This window comes from Equus przewalskii, chromosome 10 (genome assembly GCF_037783145.1).
Source record: "Equus przewalskii isolate Varuska chromosome 10, EquPr2, whole genome shotgun sequence".
NCBI classification, from domain to species: Eukaryota; Metazoa; Chordata; class Mammalia; order Perissodactyla; family Equidae; genus Equus; species Equus przewalskii.
In genome coordinates this window covers 9126956-9146416 of record NC_091840.1, presented here as the reverse complement: position 1 = coordinate 9146416, position 19461 = coordinate 9126956, and the positions used below count along the sequence as shown (strand labels likewise).

The window sequence follows — 19461 nt, the reverse complement described above, 5'->3', positions numbered from 1 at the left end:
ACTGGTTGATTTCACTTTGTGTGTCCTTAAGTTTTATCCATGTTGTAGCATGTGTCAGAATTTCCTTCCTGGTTAAGGCTGAATAATACTCTAGTGCCTGGATAGACCCATTTTGCTTACCAATGCATCCTTGATGCCCCGTGACTTGTGCTTCATTCTACTGGTTAGAGGTGAGCCACTGGGTCCAGCCTACCATGAAGGGGAGGTGATTACAAAAGGTGTGTATGCCAGGTGACAGGGACCACTGGAACCCCTTTTCAAAGCTGCTTAGCACAGCAGCTGTCAATGGAAAAACTAACATTCTCGTGAAATTTATCAGCTGCATGATCTTGAGGCAAGTAATTTAACCTCCTTACACCTCCTTTTCTCATCTCTCAAATGAGAATCTTACAGTCATGCACCACATGAAGACATTTTAATCAACAACACACCACATATACTATGGTGGTCCCATAAGATTAATACCATAGAGCCTAGGTGTGTAGTGGGCTATCCCATCTAGGTTTGTGTGAGTGCACTCTATGATGTTCGCACAACGACGACATCACCTAACGACGCATTTCTCAGAATGTATCCTCGTCATTAAGCGCCGCGTGACTGTAGTACCTTCTTCAGAGGTGTGTTGTGAGGCAAGGAAACTGCGTGGAAGGCATACAGAAAGTACTCAATAACGCTGATGACGACAGTAGTGATTTAAACATTGAGGGTCTTTCACAGTTTTTGAGAGCTGGCCGTGTCCTTAAAGATGAGTTAGTTCAGCCCGCTCATGTCAGTGAGGAAACTCAAGGAGGCACAGAGACTTGCCTAAGGCTGATTTTCCCATTTATCTCTAAACTGCCATCTCTGCAAATTTCCCCAGTCCTCAGAGTTCGGGAACAACTGTAATCTCCTTCTAGCCCAAGACCTTGACAACAATGCTTGGGGAGGCAAAGTCCACTTTTTAAAAATTATTTCCATTTAACAAATTATTTTTTGAGCACCCGTTGTTTGCTGGGTCCTCTGCTGGGCACTGGTGTCGTCTATTTAAAAGGTAAGTCTGAACTGAAACCTGAAGGGTGAGAAGCACAGGCTGACTGGGCAGCTAGGAGAAGAACGTTCCATGAAGAGGAAATCCTGGTCTGTGGGGAGCGTGCTTCTTCCATGATTCCACAGAAATGGCCTTGAAAAAGCTGCAAGTGACTTCAACCCAAGGGCACCTTTCGTCCTTCTCCTTTGCCTTCTCTGTTGTATCTGTTTCTTTCAAAGCTTCTTCAGACTTGAGTTCCCTGCTTCTTCGGCCTACATGATGCTACTCTCTCCTGGCTCCCTCCTACCACTCTGAACTCTCCTCTTGGCCTCACTCGCAGGCTCCTCTGCCTCCCTGATGTCCTCTGAATGCTCCGCAGGGTCTCTCCTGCTCACTTGGCAAACCCTCCTGACGAGCATCTCATGGTGAAGTCCACATCTCTGGGCCTAAGCCCCATCTGGCCTCAGACCTGTATTTCCACCTAACTGGATCCATCATGTCTTCCTCGGTACTGCCTAAGCCCCTCAAACTCAGCACAAACAAAATGGACCCCATTTTTCTCAGTCCCAATGCCCACAGTTGGACCTTTCTCTTAAGTATCCAGAACCAGTCAATGACATTCGAGCCTCCAAGTCAGAAACCTGAAAGTCAGATACTTCTCCTCCCTCTTCCTTATTAATAAGCCCTATTGATTTCACTCCCTGAATGTGCCTTGAATTGTCCTTTTCTCTCCATGCCTGGTGCCATATTTCAGGCCTTCATCACTTCATGCCGAAACTTTGCAATAGACAGGTAACGGTCCATGCTTCTCCCTGTCCCCCATTCCTCTTTCAAAGTCACCCTCTATGCTGCAGCCAGAATACTATATTTAAAGGCATCTTTCATCACTTCAATCCTCAGTGCAAAACCCACCCAATAAACCCTAAGATTGTTAACAGGATACGCAGGGACCCTTCGCAACCCAACCCTGCCTATTTTTCGTATGCTTTATATCTTGCTACTTGCTGCTTCTCCTTTGACATTCCAAGATGAATTGCTTGCTGTTCCCCCAACACACTGCACTGTTTCTTGTTTTATCCAAGTTGTTTCCTTGCTGAAATATTATTGCCCTCTACCCTCATCCAGTTCCCCACTCTTCCTTCTTTTTATTTTTTAATTTCAGATTACTTCTATTCACCCTGTAAGAGCCAACACAGACATCACCACCTCCACTAAGCCCTCCAGGATTGTCTTTATTATTGTATTCACCATATTTTATTAAAATCTTCTCCCCACTAGACTATAAGCTCCTCAGTCACCAGGTGTATGTCTCAGAGCCTACCACATGGCTGGGACATCATAATGTTCCATAAATCCTTGTTCAACTGAATTCTTCTCAAATTTTTCCTTAAATGTCACTTTAGTTCTACATCAAAACAACAAAAATTCAGATTTTTGAGTGGTGTTTTGGCCTTGAAAACAATTTAACGTGTGCGGCACCCAGCAAGAGCTCAAGTCTGTACCAGAAGGGGCACCAGGTGCTGGCCTGACTGGGACTTGAGGCAACCCCCTCTTGAGGTCATGAGCTTTCCCAGAAAGTCATCCCAGCTGATTTCTTGTGGAACAGAGAGGAGCCGTCCCTGCCAAGCTCTGCATAATTTGCAGATTCCTGAACAAAATAAATACTTGTTGCTGTTTTAAGCTGCTGAGTGTTGGGACAGTTTGTAACACAGCGACAGATGACTGCAACAGGGGCCTTTGTGGTAGAAGACTGCAGGGGCAAAGACCTTAACCCAGGAGAGCGTTTGAAACGTTCCAGGTCCAGCAAGGAGGCCAGCGGGATGGAGCAGAGGAAACAAGCAACACGGCAGCAGAAGACAAGGGCAAAGAGGTAGCAAGGGGCAAGATCTTGAAGGACTCCGCAGACATGACAAGGATGTGGATTTTGTCGTGAGTGATATGGAGAACACCGGAGGGTGCTGTATGAAGGACTAACACGGTCTGACTCATATTTTAAAGTTCTAAGGACATGGCGGGTGAAAGGTTACTTATTAAATGAGTATCTAAAGTAGTGATGCTCAATCCTAGCTGCACACTGGAACCAGAGGGGGTTAAAAAAAGAAAAGAAAAGCTTCTACTCCATCTCAGAAGAATTGAATCCAAGTCTTTCTTCGGGAGTAGGATTCAGGCATTAATTAAACAAAAAACAGCTCTCCCAGTGATTCTAACGTGCCGTGAGGGTCAAGATGTCTTACCCAGAGCATGGGCCAAATGGACCACCACCTGATTTTTTTTTTAAATAAAGTTTTATTGAAACATAGCTACGTTCATTCACTGATAGTCATGGCAGCTTTCTTGCTACAATGGCATTGTTGAGTAGTTGCAACAGAGACCACATGGTCTACAAAGCTTAAAATATGTATTATCTGGCTCGTCACAGAAAAAGCATGCCAGCCCCTGGCCTACAGCAATGGGTCTTCAATTTTGCTTGGTGTCAGAATCCCTGGGGATCTTGGTAAAAATGCAGAGGCCCAGGCCTTCTCTCACTTCCGTGAGCCTGGGCCCCTGAGCTCTCCAGGAGAGCCTGCTACACACCACAGTTGGAGAACCACCGGCCCAACCAATGAGGAGAATCGGAAGACACGCCATGCAAGGCTGAATATCAGTGGAAACTGGGCTGAGCTTCTGACTTGGTGACCTCTTGTCTCTCTCTACATCAGTCTTTTCCTGCCATGGCTACAGATTCAAACAGGCTTCTTTCCCCAAATTGAGACATCACAAGAGCCATTTCAGTTGCTCATGAAACCGTGGCATGATGCCCTCCCACACAGGTCCCTGAATCACAGCCTTTGCATGCGCAGAGGCAGCATCACTGGCTGCAATCAGGTACTGGGGGGAAATGTGGTCCATGTGCAGGAGCTGGTTACGTTCTTGGGCAGGATCTGTGAGGCCGACACCTTTCTCCCTACCACTGCCTTCTCTGTAGTGTTTTGTTCATGGGAACAACCTCAACATGTGCCTAATGCAAAGGGTGTTAGTCTCGTTCACTGGCTATCAGCCATGAGCATGCATCATTTGAACCCCTGTGGAGCTTAAAAGAATGAAACCATAATCTCATGCTTGGGCTCCACTCTTGGGGAATTCCCATTTAGTCGGTTTAGGGTGGCAGCCAGGCAGATGATTGTCATGCAGTCACCCATGCCTCGGAATTGTTGTTCTAGACTCTAGAGTCTAGAGCACTGATTTGCAAATGTTACCATGCATCAGAATCCCCTGGAGGGCTTGTTAAAACACAGATTGCTGGGCCCCACCCTAGAGTTTCTGGGAGTTTTGGGGTGGGACCCACGAATTTGCCTTTCTAGCAAGTTCCCAGGTGTTGTTGAGGTTGCTGGTCTGGGGACAAGGACTGTGAGAGCCACTATTTTAGCGCATCGTGAAGTCCTACCATGAAAAGTCCTTGAAGAGCCCGAGGAGCATGGGCTTGATTCAGAATATTCGGGTTCTGTTGTTAAAACATTGGCAAGTTAGACAGTCTCTCCAGATCTCCGTTTTGTCTTGTGTAGATACCGCTCACTGCGGGAGCCCATCTAGGTAACATCAGCTGGCGTTCAGATAACTCCCCCTAGAAAACACCAGAAAAAGATCAAGGGTGATGAGTAAAGGCTGAATAAAACAAAGCCCAGGAAAACAAAGCATTTGGAAATTGAAATTACTCAAAGCTCCTTTAAAACCCACCACCAGTGAGAACCTGAAAGTGTAATTATATAACCCATGAATATAATTAGGTGCTTCCCTTAGGACCCCACCCATTTCTCCCAGACTTTGGGTATGGGAGGGAGGGAGGGGGTCCTGAGAGTTTCCAGACTCATGACATGACATCCTACATTCCCCTGCTCTTATAAACTTCCCCAAAAAATAGTACTTGGATCCGGCTGGAGCCAAACCCCGGAGCTTCTTGTCCATCAATTAATATTTATTGGGGCTTCACAATGAGCTAAGCAGGCATATAAAAGACAACAGTTCCTGCAGACTGTTATTAAGCCAGAGAAGAACCAGCACCTCGCCTTCGTTTTCACAAGGTGTTGGCAGCTGGGTGGTTGTGTCTGGGTCAAAATGAACGTTCAACCACTCACCCCACAAAAATTTATTGAGCACTCACTATGTCGCAGGCACTCTCCTAGGCACTGGAGGTGTGACAGTGAGCAAAACAGAAACCCTTGCCCCAAATAGAGAGTAGAGATTAGAGGCTCTAAGAAGCTTAGGGTCACAAGCTGGTGGCAGATATCCACACACGCAGAACCCCAATCCTATGACTGGACAACCAGCCTGCTGGAAGGCTGTTTGCTCATTTCATACGCCCCTTTCCCAAAACTGCTGTTGGGACTTAGACATCTGCAGTTTCAAAGGCCAGTGGGTGAAGGCGTGTGAAATGCATTTTCTCTGTGGATGAATCAGATGCTTATTGGATTTCCAGATCTCTTGCCTAAATAAAATATTCACTCTAAAGCCACTTGGAGCCAAAGCATCGAAAACCCTCTGGGCCAGCCTCTCCTCAGCACCCCTGTGCCTCAGAATCTACAGGCCAGTCTAGAGGCTGCCTTGACATTTATTGGGAGCTGTGGATGCTCCAGGTCAATGGTGGCTTCTTAAGCCCCCCAAAAGGGACATGTAGTTTTCCAGTATAGTGCCCTTCTTGGAAGGTAGCCGGGTGCCCAGACCCCGAAATCTGAACCTGACTGGTGGCCACGACTGCAGCGCTCCAGGTCAGGATCCTGTGAGTACAAGGTTCATGGAGGCAGGTACCACTTGCCTTGTCCTGTGTGGCAACCCCAGCACCTAGCACTTGGCCTGGAGCCCAGTGGGTGAGTGACAGTGTGATTGAGTGAATAACTGAATCAGAAACACTTCATGGAACTTTGGAGTCCCATCAGACTCATGCCAGGGACTCTCCCCACCCTTATGCTCATCATGTTGACCTCACCGAGGACACCCGCAGTGCGCATGGAACATGCAGGTGAGACATAAGGCTGAGGCTGTAATTGGAGACCCACAGAATAGGAGAAACAGCCACTGGAAGACCCAGACAATCACCCTGTGGGAGAGGAATGGAGAGAAATGGCTTGTGGGCTGGAGAAAAAGCAATGCGCCTCACTTCTCTCCTGCAACCCTACTCCCAGACATCAGTTCAAAAGGGGGAACAGGGGTAAATTTTGAAAGAGAAGGATTTGAATTCGTTACTTTCAGAGGCAATGGCCCTGGGATGAATGAGATTGTAGGGGCTGCGTGAAGATTAAGCCCCATATTTGGAAGTGAGGAGGAGGAAACAGAACATTAAGAAAGGTCAGTATTGCTGCAGTGTGATACAAGAATGCTTTAAGGATGCATAGCATGTTAGTATAAACATGCTCACATATGCAGAATATGTGTACACAGCGAATCTCGTGGCATTTCTCCAGGGAAGCAAGAATCAGGAATCCAGATAAGTTCATGGGAAAAGTCCCATCTGGGACAAGCAATTACCATTTACTTGTTGTCACCGTATGGAACAGGCTTTTCTCCCCTTGCCTTTGAGATCTTTGTACTCAATTCTGTTTCCCTGGAATGCCGAAATTTTTCTTCCAGGAAAACTCCTATTCAACCTTCAAAACTTAATTTTCATTTTATCTCTCACCCCCCAAAATGATTGCTTTCCCCCATGGTTTACCATCACACCCTCAACCTCCACCATCACTGCATGCACCATTTAACACTGTGGTTGAACTTGTGACCCATCTGTCTTCCCTGCTTGATCATGAGTTCTTGAAGGCCAGGATCTTGTCCTAGTCATCTTTGTTTCTCCAGGATCTGGCATGAAGAAGTCCTCAATCCATGTGTTTTGGATCAAAAAAAAATGAAAAAAGACTGTTACATGCCACGTCAAATTTGAACATTCAATGGGGGCATGTCTATATGGGGAAAAAAGAGTTGTTGTAGAGAGCTGGAAAATGCTCCCTAAGTCAGACCTTCCAGGTTGTGGGCAATGGGGGGGACCATATGTCAACAGCGGGTCAGAGCCACCCCATCACTCCAGAGGCCCTTTCAGGAAGCTGGGAGGCTCAGAGGCGATTGGAGACTTGTTTATATCAAATAAGTACTTGCTGGAGTGTTCAAAAATCAACAGGTCCCAACTTGAACTTTCCAGAGAAGTCATGGCTACATACCCTACATTTGGTGCAAGAGTGTGGGCAACAAAACTAGGATTCAGTCTGTCCCTTAATGAGAGACCCATCAGCAGTGCTGGAGCTCCGGTCTCAGCAAGCCCTCCGAAAATTTGTGAGGATGAACTACCCCCTCCATCCCGCTGCCAGTGTCTCAGTGTTGCTCTCTGAGAGAGTGGTAAGCAAAATGAAATAACTGTGGTATTTACCGCTGTTAATTAACAGCAAGGTGTTCATGAGTAATGTTGTGGTATTAAGGGTGTGGTACAGCTTTTCATTACTGACTCCCTCCTTTGCAGGGTTATAAACTCCAGGAGAGATGTTCCCTCCTGGCTGAAACTTGGCAGCTGGCCTGAGGTTCTTCCCTGTGGCTGGTGCCGGACCTGCCCGCTCATCAGCCTGTTGGGATCTGCCTCCATTTCCACAGCAGTCACTACTGGGGCCGTGAGCTTCTGGAAAACTTGCTGTAGGAAACCACTCACGTTGTGGTGCCGGCATTTAAAGCTCTTAAAGCAAAGAATGAAAGAGTGAGACTGACATGCTTTAGAAACAGCCAAGTCCCTGTAAAGTCACCAAAAACCAAGGCTATCTCTGTATGGCAGGTAGGGGTAGAAGTGTTAAACCAAGAACAAATCTGTTATTCTCGTGACTCAATACTCGAAATTTCCAGCAAAAGTGCTCAGAGGGTTGTCTCAGATGGGAGGGTGTATTCGGGAGTGAGTCGGAGGTGGTGCATCTTTTCTTTAGATTAAGTTTATAAGTTATAACATGTTTTCCCTTCTTATTCCTTGAGCAATTATCACATCCCACTATGCTTTGCACTTTGTGCTTTCTATTGTCCTTCCACAAACAATATTTCATTTTAATTTTCCTCCCTCCAACAACCCTCTGAAGTAGGCAATAGGAGGTATTATTACTCCGATTTTACAGATAAAGAAATCGAGTTTCAGAAAATTCAGATGACTTCCCCAGATTTATATGACAGTGTCCAGATTCAAACTCCAATCTTCTGATGCCAAGCCCTGTGCTCGGACTTTCCACCCTAGCATATTCGAAAAAAATAAGAGTCAGCATTTTTCTCCCACCTGGTCCCACTTCCTGCGAAGCTGACTGGCAAGTGGGTTGATGGTCATGAATTATGAATTTCCCTTAGGGAAGGGAACTGTGGCCCAATGAGCTGAAATTCTCTCTTCTGCTTGGTTCAGCTTGGCCTGTATTTCCAATGGTTAGGGGCCCAGGATGAAAGGACCTTCTGACCTCTCTTATCCAGAGTTGTAGATCAGAGAAAGAGAACCAAGGGGAGATGACTTTGGAGACCATTGACAGACCCCTATGCCCCAATCAGATGGGAGCCAGAATAACGTAACCTCCTCATCCCCCAGGTCCTCAGAAGGCAGTAACATGATAAAAGGAACCAACAAATTAGTAACCCATTACCTCCTGAGTTTAATTAGTGATGAGAACGAGATCCAACCTGAACTCCTCCCTCGAAATTCTTCCTGTTCCAACCACCTGGCAGGGACATCACGCCTATCTGGGAATGCTGTCAAGAAGCTGGCAACAACCAGCTCGACCCATCCCGTCCTCTCAGATGAAGGAAAGAAGCCTGTGGATAAGCCACTGAAGCCCAGCTCATGACTTGGGCAGAGCTCAGAGACCCACGGAAAAGGCAAGGGCGTTGGTCCCAGTCGCTTCCGATTTCTTAGCAAATCTTGGCTGAACCATGTAGAAACAAAAGACCGAGAAACACACCTCCTTTTCATACTGGGGGAATTAAAAGCTACTCTTGACTATCCACCTGAACAGAATTTCACTAACACAATCTATAAAGAGGTACTTATATTTAATTTTGAGATGAACTAAATGTACTTTATTTTGCAACTGCTTCCCTCCCTATTTAGAGTTGCTTCGGTTCACATTTATGTTCTTGTGAAGCCCTCGATCACATATTAGCCATGCAAATGGAAAAAAGAGGTGATGAGAGGGGAACGTGGACTGAATAAGAAGGATACAGCATGGAAACTGCAACCGTGAATAGCCCGCGTGGTATATGGTCCTTGGTTCCCTCTCACAGGGGTTTTCCTTGATGACCAGTGAGGGGTCATCATTCTCCTTATCCTCCCGTGATCCACTCCAGTATGCACCCCATTCTTTTTCCTCAAGAAATCCACCCTTCCCCTCATTCCCCACTTATGTCCTGCAAGTTTGGCATTCTACTAGATGCTAATGGAGAATCTCATCTACGTGTGTTTGGAAACTCCGTAAGAAATGAGTCCCAAGAGTTGGAAGAAGGTGGGAGCTCAAGTTTGCATTACACCTTCTTCAGTAGAAAGCTGCAGCTGATATACTGACAAGTGACCTAAGAAAGCCCTCCGCATCAAAGCCAGCATCATTGTTAGTTTCTTAGCGATATCCCACTTGGTCTTATATGAGGAAAATACATTCCGCCTAATAGCATTGCTTAGATTTTGTTTCTTTTGAAAACAATAGTCCTAGAATTATCGTACTAGAATGTATTTGATTCCAGAGACTTTCTTATATAATAAGAATATATTATGAGTGGATGAAACTTACCCGTGAGGGTTGGATGGTGACAGTTACAACTAGAGATTGCTGGTGACACGATCTTTCCTCAGTTTCTCTCCCTGCAAACTGATAATTGAGAGGTGGTTTTACAGGGTCTTCTCTCTATGAACAAAGCCTGCCTTGAACTCCTCCTCATGATGACATGAAATACAAGCAAAGTTAATAGCTAAAAGAGCCCTGGAAGCTTTGCCTTTTGTGTTATATGTATTATGTTGCTGGAAAATGACAGCAAGCAAGAGGTGATGCTCACTTAGCCAGCCAGATCATTCAAATAAACCCTGTAATCAGTGAGTGACAGATCATTCTCACATCTATACACAGATCTGAATAGATTACACAAAATAGACAAAAATAAATCAAAATTGGTTGGCCTTTTTCAATCAACCACAAAGAATATAGCCAACGGGGAAAGCCCATGGGAATTTGATACTTCCCTTTGAAGAATTCCACCAACAAAAGCGACGCTTGCAAGACAAGTGACTATCCCACACATTCGTATGATGTGTGTATCATTTCAAAGCCCTTTCACGTCTCTAACATTTTTGACTTCGCAGTCTATGAGACCCATTGAGGATGTTGTTGTCTATAGGTTTCAAGTGATAAAGTGGACAGCAAGGGTAAGGGTCTTGTTCATGGTCACATATCTCATATTGAGGGTATGTCCAAGATGGCAATCCATGTCACTGAAGCTTGAGTTCTTCCTCTCCTTCCAGAACATAAGGTTCTGCTTAACTTGTGCCATCTTGACCATTCCTTTTCCAAGGAGAATAAGTGATCATCCCAAGATATACTAAAGGGAACAATAATAATCTGGAACTGCCTTGGCATCTTGACCTTAAAGGTACCCTTGTAGGTGTTGGCAAGCACTTGTCAGAATGAATGAGAAAGAGAGGGTGCCCATCTCCCCCTCTTCCCTTTTCACATCCTGTGGTTATTGCCCTGTGGTGCAGGTATTTCAGCCCTGCTATACCAGGGGACAGGATTAGACAGGTTAGTTGGGCATCAGATTTCAGACTCTTAACTTATTCACTTTTCTTCTCAGCACGTAGGCTTGGGAACTGACACCAAGACAGGAAGAGGGAAAACGGTAGATGCAAATGGAAGGTTAAAAGTTGATAGACAACTCAGAGAGCTAGAGGGGAGAGTCAGAAAGTATGAAGGGAGAGATCCCAAGGGAGCTGATGCAGCTAAGCAAATAGTATGACGTGGCAGCCATGTCAGTGTTTGACCTGCGGACGTCTGCAGCCTTGAAAAGGAGGGAGGGGATGAAGAATTCAGATAGAAACCACACACGAGAAAAGTAAGAGAAAAGTAAGTCTTATCAAAGGTGGGGGAATCAATACCGGCTGTTGAAGTTTACGCCCCCCAGTCCTTGATGAAAAGTAGATAGCATCCACTGAGCTAATGACCTGTGTAATTAAGCTCTGATTGAGGAAAAAGAAATAAAAATTTTAAAAAATCGTTTTGAGCTGTAGCAGGGGAGAGTAGAGGAAATGTTCCGGGAAGAATACCTCATCGATTGTGAGGCTGATTAAAAACGAGACCAAATGATCCAGGAGTGCATTAGAAGAGGAACTCCCCCTCCACTTATTATCTAGATAAAAGGCTGAGATGGCCTCCTATGGCCCTCCTGAATTCTAGACTCCACAATTGCCATGTGTAGGAGACAGGATCCAAACAGGTCCTGAATCCTCCAGTAAGATGATGTCAGAAGCTGAGAGGACCTGCTGATCGTCAAGTTCAATTTCCTCAGTACGATGATGAAGAAGATGCAAAATTTGGAGTCAGAGACTTGTGTTTAGTTCCTGAATCTGTCTTTCACTCACTGAGCGACCTTGGGCAAGTCACTCTAACTCTCTGAGCCCCATTTCTCTATTGTGCATGACATAAATGATAACGCTTAACACACAGTTTTGTTGTAAGCATCATACTTATAGAATATGAGTAAAAGTTCCCAGTGCCAGAAGATGTTTTGTAAATATTATGTCAATATTATTATATTAAATATTACTAAAAATAATATGTTGATATTACTTAGCTCAGAACATCAAGACCCAAGAGGTGAAATAATGCTCAAATGGCTAGTTAATAAAATAGCCAAGCTGGCTACGTGGCCTAGTGGTTAAGTTCGAGGCACTGCACTTCAGCAGCCCAGGTTTGTGGGTTCTGATCCCAGGTGCAGACCTACCCACTTGTCAGCCATGCTGTGACAGCATCCCACATACAAAATAGAGGAAGATTGGCACAGATGTTAGCTCAGGGCAAATCTTCTTCAAGCAAAAAGAGGAAGATTGGCAGTGGATGTTAGCTCAGGGCCAATCTTCCTCAGCAAAACAACACAAAAAAGAAAATAGCCAACATCATAACTTGGGTGTCCTAGTTAACGCTTCTTGCTGGTTGAGAACCAATGATTTGGGGGTGTTATAAATGTTATAATGTGGTGATTTATTGAGACACTCCCTTTTGCTGTCTGGAGCTGTGTACAAACCCCAATTCAACTGCCAAGGCATTCGTTCCCTTCCCATTCATCCTGAGAGTACAGTAAAGGAACACTTCCCCCGGAGATCAAGATGGCAGCTTCCCAGTGGCTGTGGGAGCTCTCCATTCATCTCGACTGTGAGGAGGCAGCAATAGGCAGCACGGGGAAGGCATGCCAGCATGCTCACAGAAACCCTATCAAAGTCAGAACGGACATCTTCAGGGGTGCAGACAACCACCGCGGGGCTGAGAGGTTGGTACCATCTCAGGAAAGACAACAGGTCCAGCCATAAGCACAGGCGCTCTCCTCCGGCAGCTCCTCACGAGACTGCCTTGTGTCGCCCAGGATGCCAGCTAACCCATAAATCCACCCATTGGGTGAGCCCCAGCAACCTGTCCAACCCTGCTGGGAAGCAACACATCCGGGCCTGGCCGGCACTCTGATGACTGCTTGGCTGAGAAGTGGTATTTTAAATAAAGAGCGAAAAAAACGCCCTATTATTTGACGCTGGTAATTGACAACAAGTTTCTCATGAGTAATTTTACGGCACCAGGGCGTGCCGGGGTTTGATTTGACTTCTCTTTACAGGAGCCTCAGACCTGCAGTGCAAACGCTGTTTTGAATGGAATGAAACATGCTTCAAAAATCTGTATGGATATTCTCAAGGCTTTCCTTGAAATATCCTGATCTTACGGAACATGAAATGCCTATTTCATAGTTTCTTCTCTCAAATTCCACTTTTGGGAAAAAAATATCTGAAATTTGGGATGCTGAAAGAACTTAATTAATGTAGCAACTCTAGTTGTTATATCTCAACTCTAGTGTACAAATATCTTTTTTCTTGCAATTCTGTATCAGAGCGACTGGTGAGTGATGCCCAAAGCAGAATATGCAGAACAGTAGGTCCTCAAAATAGTCTTTAAAAAAGGGTGGAGAGTGGTTTCTGTATCCAAATATAGCCGGGAAACGCTGTCTATTCAATATTGGTTCTAGCAATTCACAATATACATTAGTGCAAGAAAGGCTCTGAGAAGTCCTGCAGGGAAGAGAGCCTCTCTCATCACTGTTTTGAACATAGAATTTCCCAAAGTAAGTAGAACACAAGATTCCCTGTGGGAAATAACACACACACACAAACAGATTCTACTGCTTTTTAATTTAATAGTGATATTTGATCCCATAGAGCGAGAACATTGAGGAACAGGTTTTGAGAAACCGTGAGCTACCAGAGAAGGAAGGAGGTACAGTCAGGGTTCAGGAGTAAACCAGATTCTACTTTACTCTGGCCTTTGTACCCCAATACCTCAATTATTCATTCAACAAACATTTATTGAGTATGCAATATGGATAATGGGCATGGAGATGCAAAGATAAATCAGATGTGAAGAAACAAATAATAGCAGCGCTGTCAAAGAGATTGTGATGGACAGACTTGAAAGATCCAGTCCAACGCCCTTTATACCAAATGAGGAAATGGAGAGAAATTAAATGATTAGTGTCTGGAAATAGAACACCTGTGCACCTCTTCTGCTTTGAAGCCCCTTCGACTAGAACGTAAACCTGGACTGGAATAGACATTTAGTGGTTCTGCGTACAAGGGCCATGAGTTAAAGGCATCTGCAAATACATTCAGAGTGAGGGTCTCAAACCCCAGGATTTTGAGGGAAAGGGCAGAAATTAGGATAGCATATTTCGAGGAAAGACATCAAAGAGGAAATTTGATGAGTATGCCAGATGTCCTGCATTGAGGAGGATGTTGGACATTCAAACCTGGCTCTACATCAAGAGAAAACAGGCCTAATGTAGCCACATTCAAGGCCATCTGTATGGCCATGGGAGGCCATAGAGTTTATGAGAGACGCTGACCTTGTTTTCTCACATTGGGTACCAGGTGGACACACTGTGTGCGGTCACAATAAGAGCTCTTCACGGGGTTTTTTGTTTTTGTTTTCATTTTTTTGTTTTTCCTCTGTTGCTTCTAATGACAAATTGCTTACATTTTAAGTATAAAGTATTAGCTCAGTAATGTGATTTTTCTTCTCTCCAGCCCTAGGAGAGCTCTCTCATTCTTGGAGCTTTAATTATGACCTATGGAGAGATGGTTTCCATGTTCATAAGTCAAGTTCTAACCTTCTATCTGAGCTTCATCCCTCACACCCCAAATTCCTATTGGGTATTTTCATTAGACTCTAAACTTTCCTCTGAATCTTAATATATCCAGATTATCTTCTCTCAACCCCTTTTCCCTTCCCAATACCCCTATTTCAGTCAACAAATCATTTTCCACGATTCCCCACCCCTCGTTTCCATTCTCTCCTATGCTCAGTTTTGAAAGCACGGAACTTTTCCCCTCTCCTTTCCACTTCCACGGACAGTAAGTCACTAAGATGTGCCTTTTCTTCTTTGAAATGTCTCTTTTGTGTATTCTTTCCTTTCCCTTTCTATTTGCTACCAACAGAGAAGAGATCTCACCCCTTGTGTAGGATCTCCAGTCTCTTACCTCCCGGCCACTGGTCGCTTCCCCCTCTAATCGACCCACGTCTTTCTCACACCGAGCAGTACCACTAGAGTTGACTGAAAACCAAACCAAACTAAACTAAACTAAAACAAACAGAAGCTCAGGATGCTTATACTTAAGAAGTCCGCCAGGTAATGCTGCTGTTCTGCCGTGGTTAGAAACCATTAGCCCATTTGCTCTCAGTGGCCATTCACAGCGAGGTGTCTCTGGGATGACATTGTCCCCTGGGACACATTCTCCATCTTCTCATCCGTCACAAGGAATCCCCTCTGTTGCCTGCTTACCAAGTGCCAGATATTCGCTCAGCGTTTGATGCCAACGCTATTAAGTAGTTACCACTACACACTTTTCATGAAAGAGAAACCTGTCATCAAATTCTAAAATCCTTATCAAAAAGGGACTCCCATCTTTCCCATTAGCAGGAAGGACAAATGACATTTGAGAGCTTTAAAATCTAAATATGCTTATGCATTGTCGCCTTTACCTATTTGAATATCAGTGGAAATAATCATATAACTGGGCAAGAAATTGAGAAGTGAAAGAAATGCCCGTCACTTTTAGATGGAATTGGAGGCAGCAAGAGGAGAAAAAAATGAAAGGTGCCAAAACAAAAGGGAAACTGCCCGTTTAGGACACGGGCACTCCCGTTAGCGCACTGGGGCCTGTTGTTAAGGTCAAACTCAGAGTGGTCCAAGTGGTTTGGCCTCATTTTGATTTCTGAGGAAAAGCATTCGAGACCCTCTCCCTAACCCACGCGGCTTCAGCAGAGACTTGCTCAAACTCCACCCTCCAGAGAGGAGAGTTCTTGGACCCCTCCCCAGTTGACTCCCATAATGGCTGTTCGCCTTCCTGTTGACCCCATGGAGCCCTTGCTAAGCACAGCAGGGTCCTCTCCCTGCTCCTGCCTCCTCCCCACCCCGGCCCCAAGAACAAACAGCAAAACCAGCCACGGGGCGGTGGGATTACCTCAAATGAAGTCAAGATAATCCTAAGCAAGGACCTTTTATCCAGGGAAAGTCTCCATCTAGTCGTCATGACCGCCCTCCACAAGCTCCTCTTAATAGTGTGCATGCCAGAAAGCGGCCAAGATTAAACCAGTTGAGGAGTGTGATGCTTTGTAGCCCTGACATGGAGTGCTTGGAGCCGGGGAAGGAGGGGCAGGTGGAGGGCGGTGGGTGGTGAGGAGGAAAAGAGGAGAGGAAGGCAAGACAAAAGAGAACAGACTCTGCAATCTTTCTGCTAAAAGCCTTTGTTCAGCCGGTACGTTATTTGATGATCTAGACAAGGCATAATAATGCACTTTATCTGTTCGGTTTATTATGTGTGTGTGTCATAGGTGTACATGCATATTACTGACTATAAAATATATATCACATGTGCCAGAAAGACGGAGAAGAGAGAATGCAAATGCTTCTGACTCAGTGAGAGTTTGCTTTCTCTCGGGCAAGCTGGTCTTCTGGCACCCAAGTGTGATGACTAGCTCAAGCCAAGCAGTGATTTTTTGAGAAGAGGCCATTTCATAAAGTAGAAATAATTTTTTTAAATAAAAAATGACTACGTTAATTCTCACTTTCAAGAGATTGGACAAAGAGCAAGCAAAAAAACTCTCCTTGACATCTAGGGTCAAGTTTATTTTCCAGAAGTGCAGCGAGGGAGGGAGAGACGGCATGAAAAAATGACCAGAAGATTATTGAAGAGGAATACGATTGCATCTTCACATCCTGCTCGCAGACCCACGAGAGCAGACTCGCTATTTTTATGTTTTCTGAAAATGTTCTTTATTAATGAAATATTCATGGAGGGGCTTCCATAGTAGAATAAAAAAGGACTTTGAGGTTAAACAAACATGTTTTACCCTAGGTTAACTCATTTGTAAAATGGAATGATGATACCTATCTCGGAGATTTTGTGAAATGTGGAGGTCCTTAATGCACCCAATACACTGCACAGAGCTTTCTCACTTAATATTTACAAGTATGCAACTGGAGTGGGATTTGCTCCAGCCCCTAAGATAGTCCTTCCTACCTACCGTGAAATGGATGGGACCACAACCACACCAAGGAGATCAGTTGCCAAGATTGGCCCTCTCTGACTGCCTTTGGGCAGCCATCCTAACCCCCTGCAGTGTCCATGAAAGAAAGACCATCAATTATAATCAATCAAGCTTCCGCAGGGCCTTGGAGTATATATTATATCTTGGAGTATATGTTATAATTGTATACAATTATATTGTAATACAGTTCTCTTAGAAGAGGGAATTGGCATCGAAATTAGTTGATTTATACTTCCCTAAGGAAAATGGGGAGACACATACAAAGCATCTTCGGGACCATTTGTTGCCTCTGGGTGAGCTTGCTATTTGCAGGACATCATTTAGAGCCCTGGATTCATGTAGAGCCAAGTCTGTTCTCTCTCACTAAGCGTCTGAGTCACTCCCCACTCACCATAAGCTGGATCTCTATAGCCATTCATTTATCCATTCGTTCACTTAGCAACTGTTTTCTTGTTTTGGGAATGCTACTGGGAGTTATGATACGTACAAAGAAGTAAGACACGGGCGCATCTGCCTGGGGACCACACCTTAACGCAATAGTGGACAATTTTGAGAAATCTTAAAAATCTTATGCTGCACATTCCTTGTTGCCTTCAGCTGTTTGGATGTCCATGGAAGTCATCAAAGACAGGAGAAGACAGGAAGAAGTGAAATGCACGTTTTTATTAAGCAGCATCAGAGATACTAAGAGGATACAAAAAGCTAAGGTTCGAAAACAAAGGAAGCTTCTTGTTTAATACATGGTCATTGCCTTCAAGAGAGAGTTCAGCTAGTTGAGAAAACTGGGCATGCGTTCATGAAGAGATCATTAGTTAAGGTAACAATTCAAGAAAAGTCGAAACACTATTCTTTCAACTTTTCTGAGGCTTCAAAATAAAAATTAAAATAAAGATGTTGCAAGCAGCCTGTATTCATTTTCACATGAGTGTCTCAAACAATATTTGTATCATTTGGAGAGTTTAAAGCAGGGAATGGTTGTCCTCATTTGGAATGGATAGGAAATTCTCTGCCAAAGGTAAAGGACTTGCGTTGGTTTTCAAGATAATATAGTAAATCTCATGATTATTGACGAGATAAGCAACTTTCATTTTTCAAGTACATAGGCTATGCCAGATACTGTGCTATGTGCTTAATCAAAACAGCTTGATGTGAGCCTCATAATAATAACCAACTGGAGTTCTGTTACCCCATTTGACAGAGGAGAAAACTGAGGCTCAGACACATTAAGTGAGTTCAAGTTCTCATAGTGAAGGTGGTAAAACTAGGATTCGAACCTGGTTCTGTGCAACTCCAAGGTCACTGCTCATCTCCCTCTGACAGAATGTTTCTCTGACAAGCAGGCTTTAGATAACTAGAGTATGTCAGGCAAGGGAGGCCATTATGCACCATAGCGTCATTGCAAAAATATCCATGGCTTGTGAGGAGAAGAAAGGGTTGGCTGTAGCAAGGATGAGTGGTTGTTCCCAAGAACTTTTCCCACCTCCTTGTTTCAGTAATAAAACCCTGAATCTTAGCCTGGCATGAACTCGGTCTCCTACAGTAAAACATACATTTCCCAGCCTCCTTTGCACCTAGATATGGTCATGTGACTAAATTTTGACCAATGAGATTTAAGTGGAAGCCGTCTATACAACCTCCAGAAAATGTCCTTTAAGGAAAGAACTGTGTCCCTCCCTACTTCTTCCTCCTTCTTTCTGGCTGGACTGTGGATTTGATAGTTGGATCTGAAATGGCATATCATGGGTGACCTTGAGAATGAAGGTCACAAAAAGTAGAGCAACAAGAGAGAAGGAGCCTGGGTCTCTGAGCTCCTGATGGAGCAGAGTTGGGCTGCCCGTACTTGGTCTTCGAAAATGAGAGAGAAATAAGCTCGTGTGTAGTTTAAGTCACTGTTCTTTGGGGCTATACTGTTACTGGCAATTGAACTTAACCCTAATTAGATCATAGTTTAATTTGAGCTGAGCCACGAGTTTCTGTAGGCGATCAGCGGGAGAGCAGGTTGGAAAGAGACATCATGGAGAACTTCTCAAGTCAAGTTAAGGCATGTGTCACTTATTTTGTAGGCTTTCTGGGCAGACAAATATAATAAAAGTGGCATTTCCAGAAGAATAAATACTCTGGCTGTGTTGCGTAGAGTGTCCCCGTCTGCAGAATCGATGAAAGAGGTAAACGAGTTTGGAAAGTCACTCCAATGAGCTAAGCTTGAGGTGTTCAGGGCCTCACAGAGGGGATGGGACCAAGTGGCGAGGAGCTGCAGCCGTAGAATTTGGATTCTAAGTTGATTTTGAGGGTCAGAACACAAAGCAGTTAAAAGTGACAAATTTCTCCTTGAAGACCGTGATAAATGGGCAAAAACAGAGAAATCAGAAAGGGAAAGAAAAATCAAAGAGGGTCAGAGATGTTTATTGTAGACTTGTGGAGCTGGAGATGGTGGAGACGTCTAGGGAGACACAGCTGGGGCACCCAGGCCTGTAGTTTGTTAGATGAAAAGTCTGAAAATACAAGTTTAGACAAGGGTAAGCATAAAGGATAGAACTGAAATTGTGACATTAGATGAGTTTTTCAAGGAGCGTGATATAGGAATCAGACCAAAATCATAAGTACAAGGAGAGACAAAGAGGCAGCAAAGAGAGACAAGTGTTG

General features: G+C 44.5%; 1 long non-coding RNA gene across 1 annotated transcript in view; it reads right to left on the bottom strand.

Moving 5' to 3' along the window:
• Positions 1–3272: 3272 nt before the first annotated feature.
• Positions 3273–19461, bottom strand: part of LOC139073849 (uncharacterized) — a 61653-nt gene continuing 45464 nt past the window's right edge. The window contains exon 2 of the long non-coding RNA XR_011522931.1: positions 3273–4607. This is a non-coding gene — a long non-coding RNA (uncharacterized lncRNA). The remainder of the gene's footprint in view (positions 4608–19461) is intronic.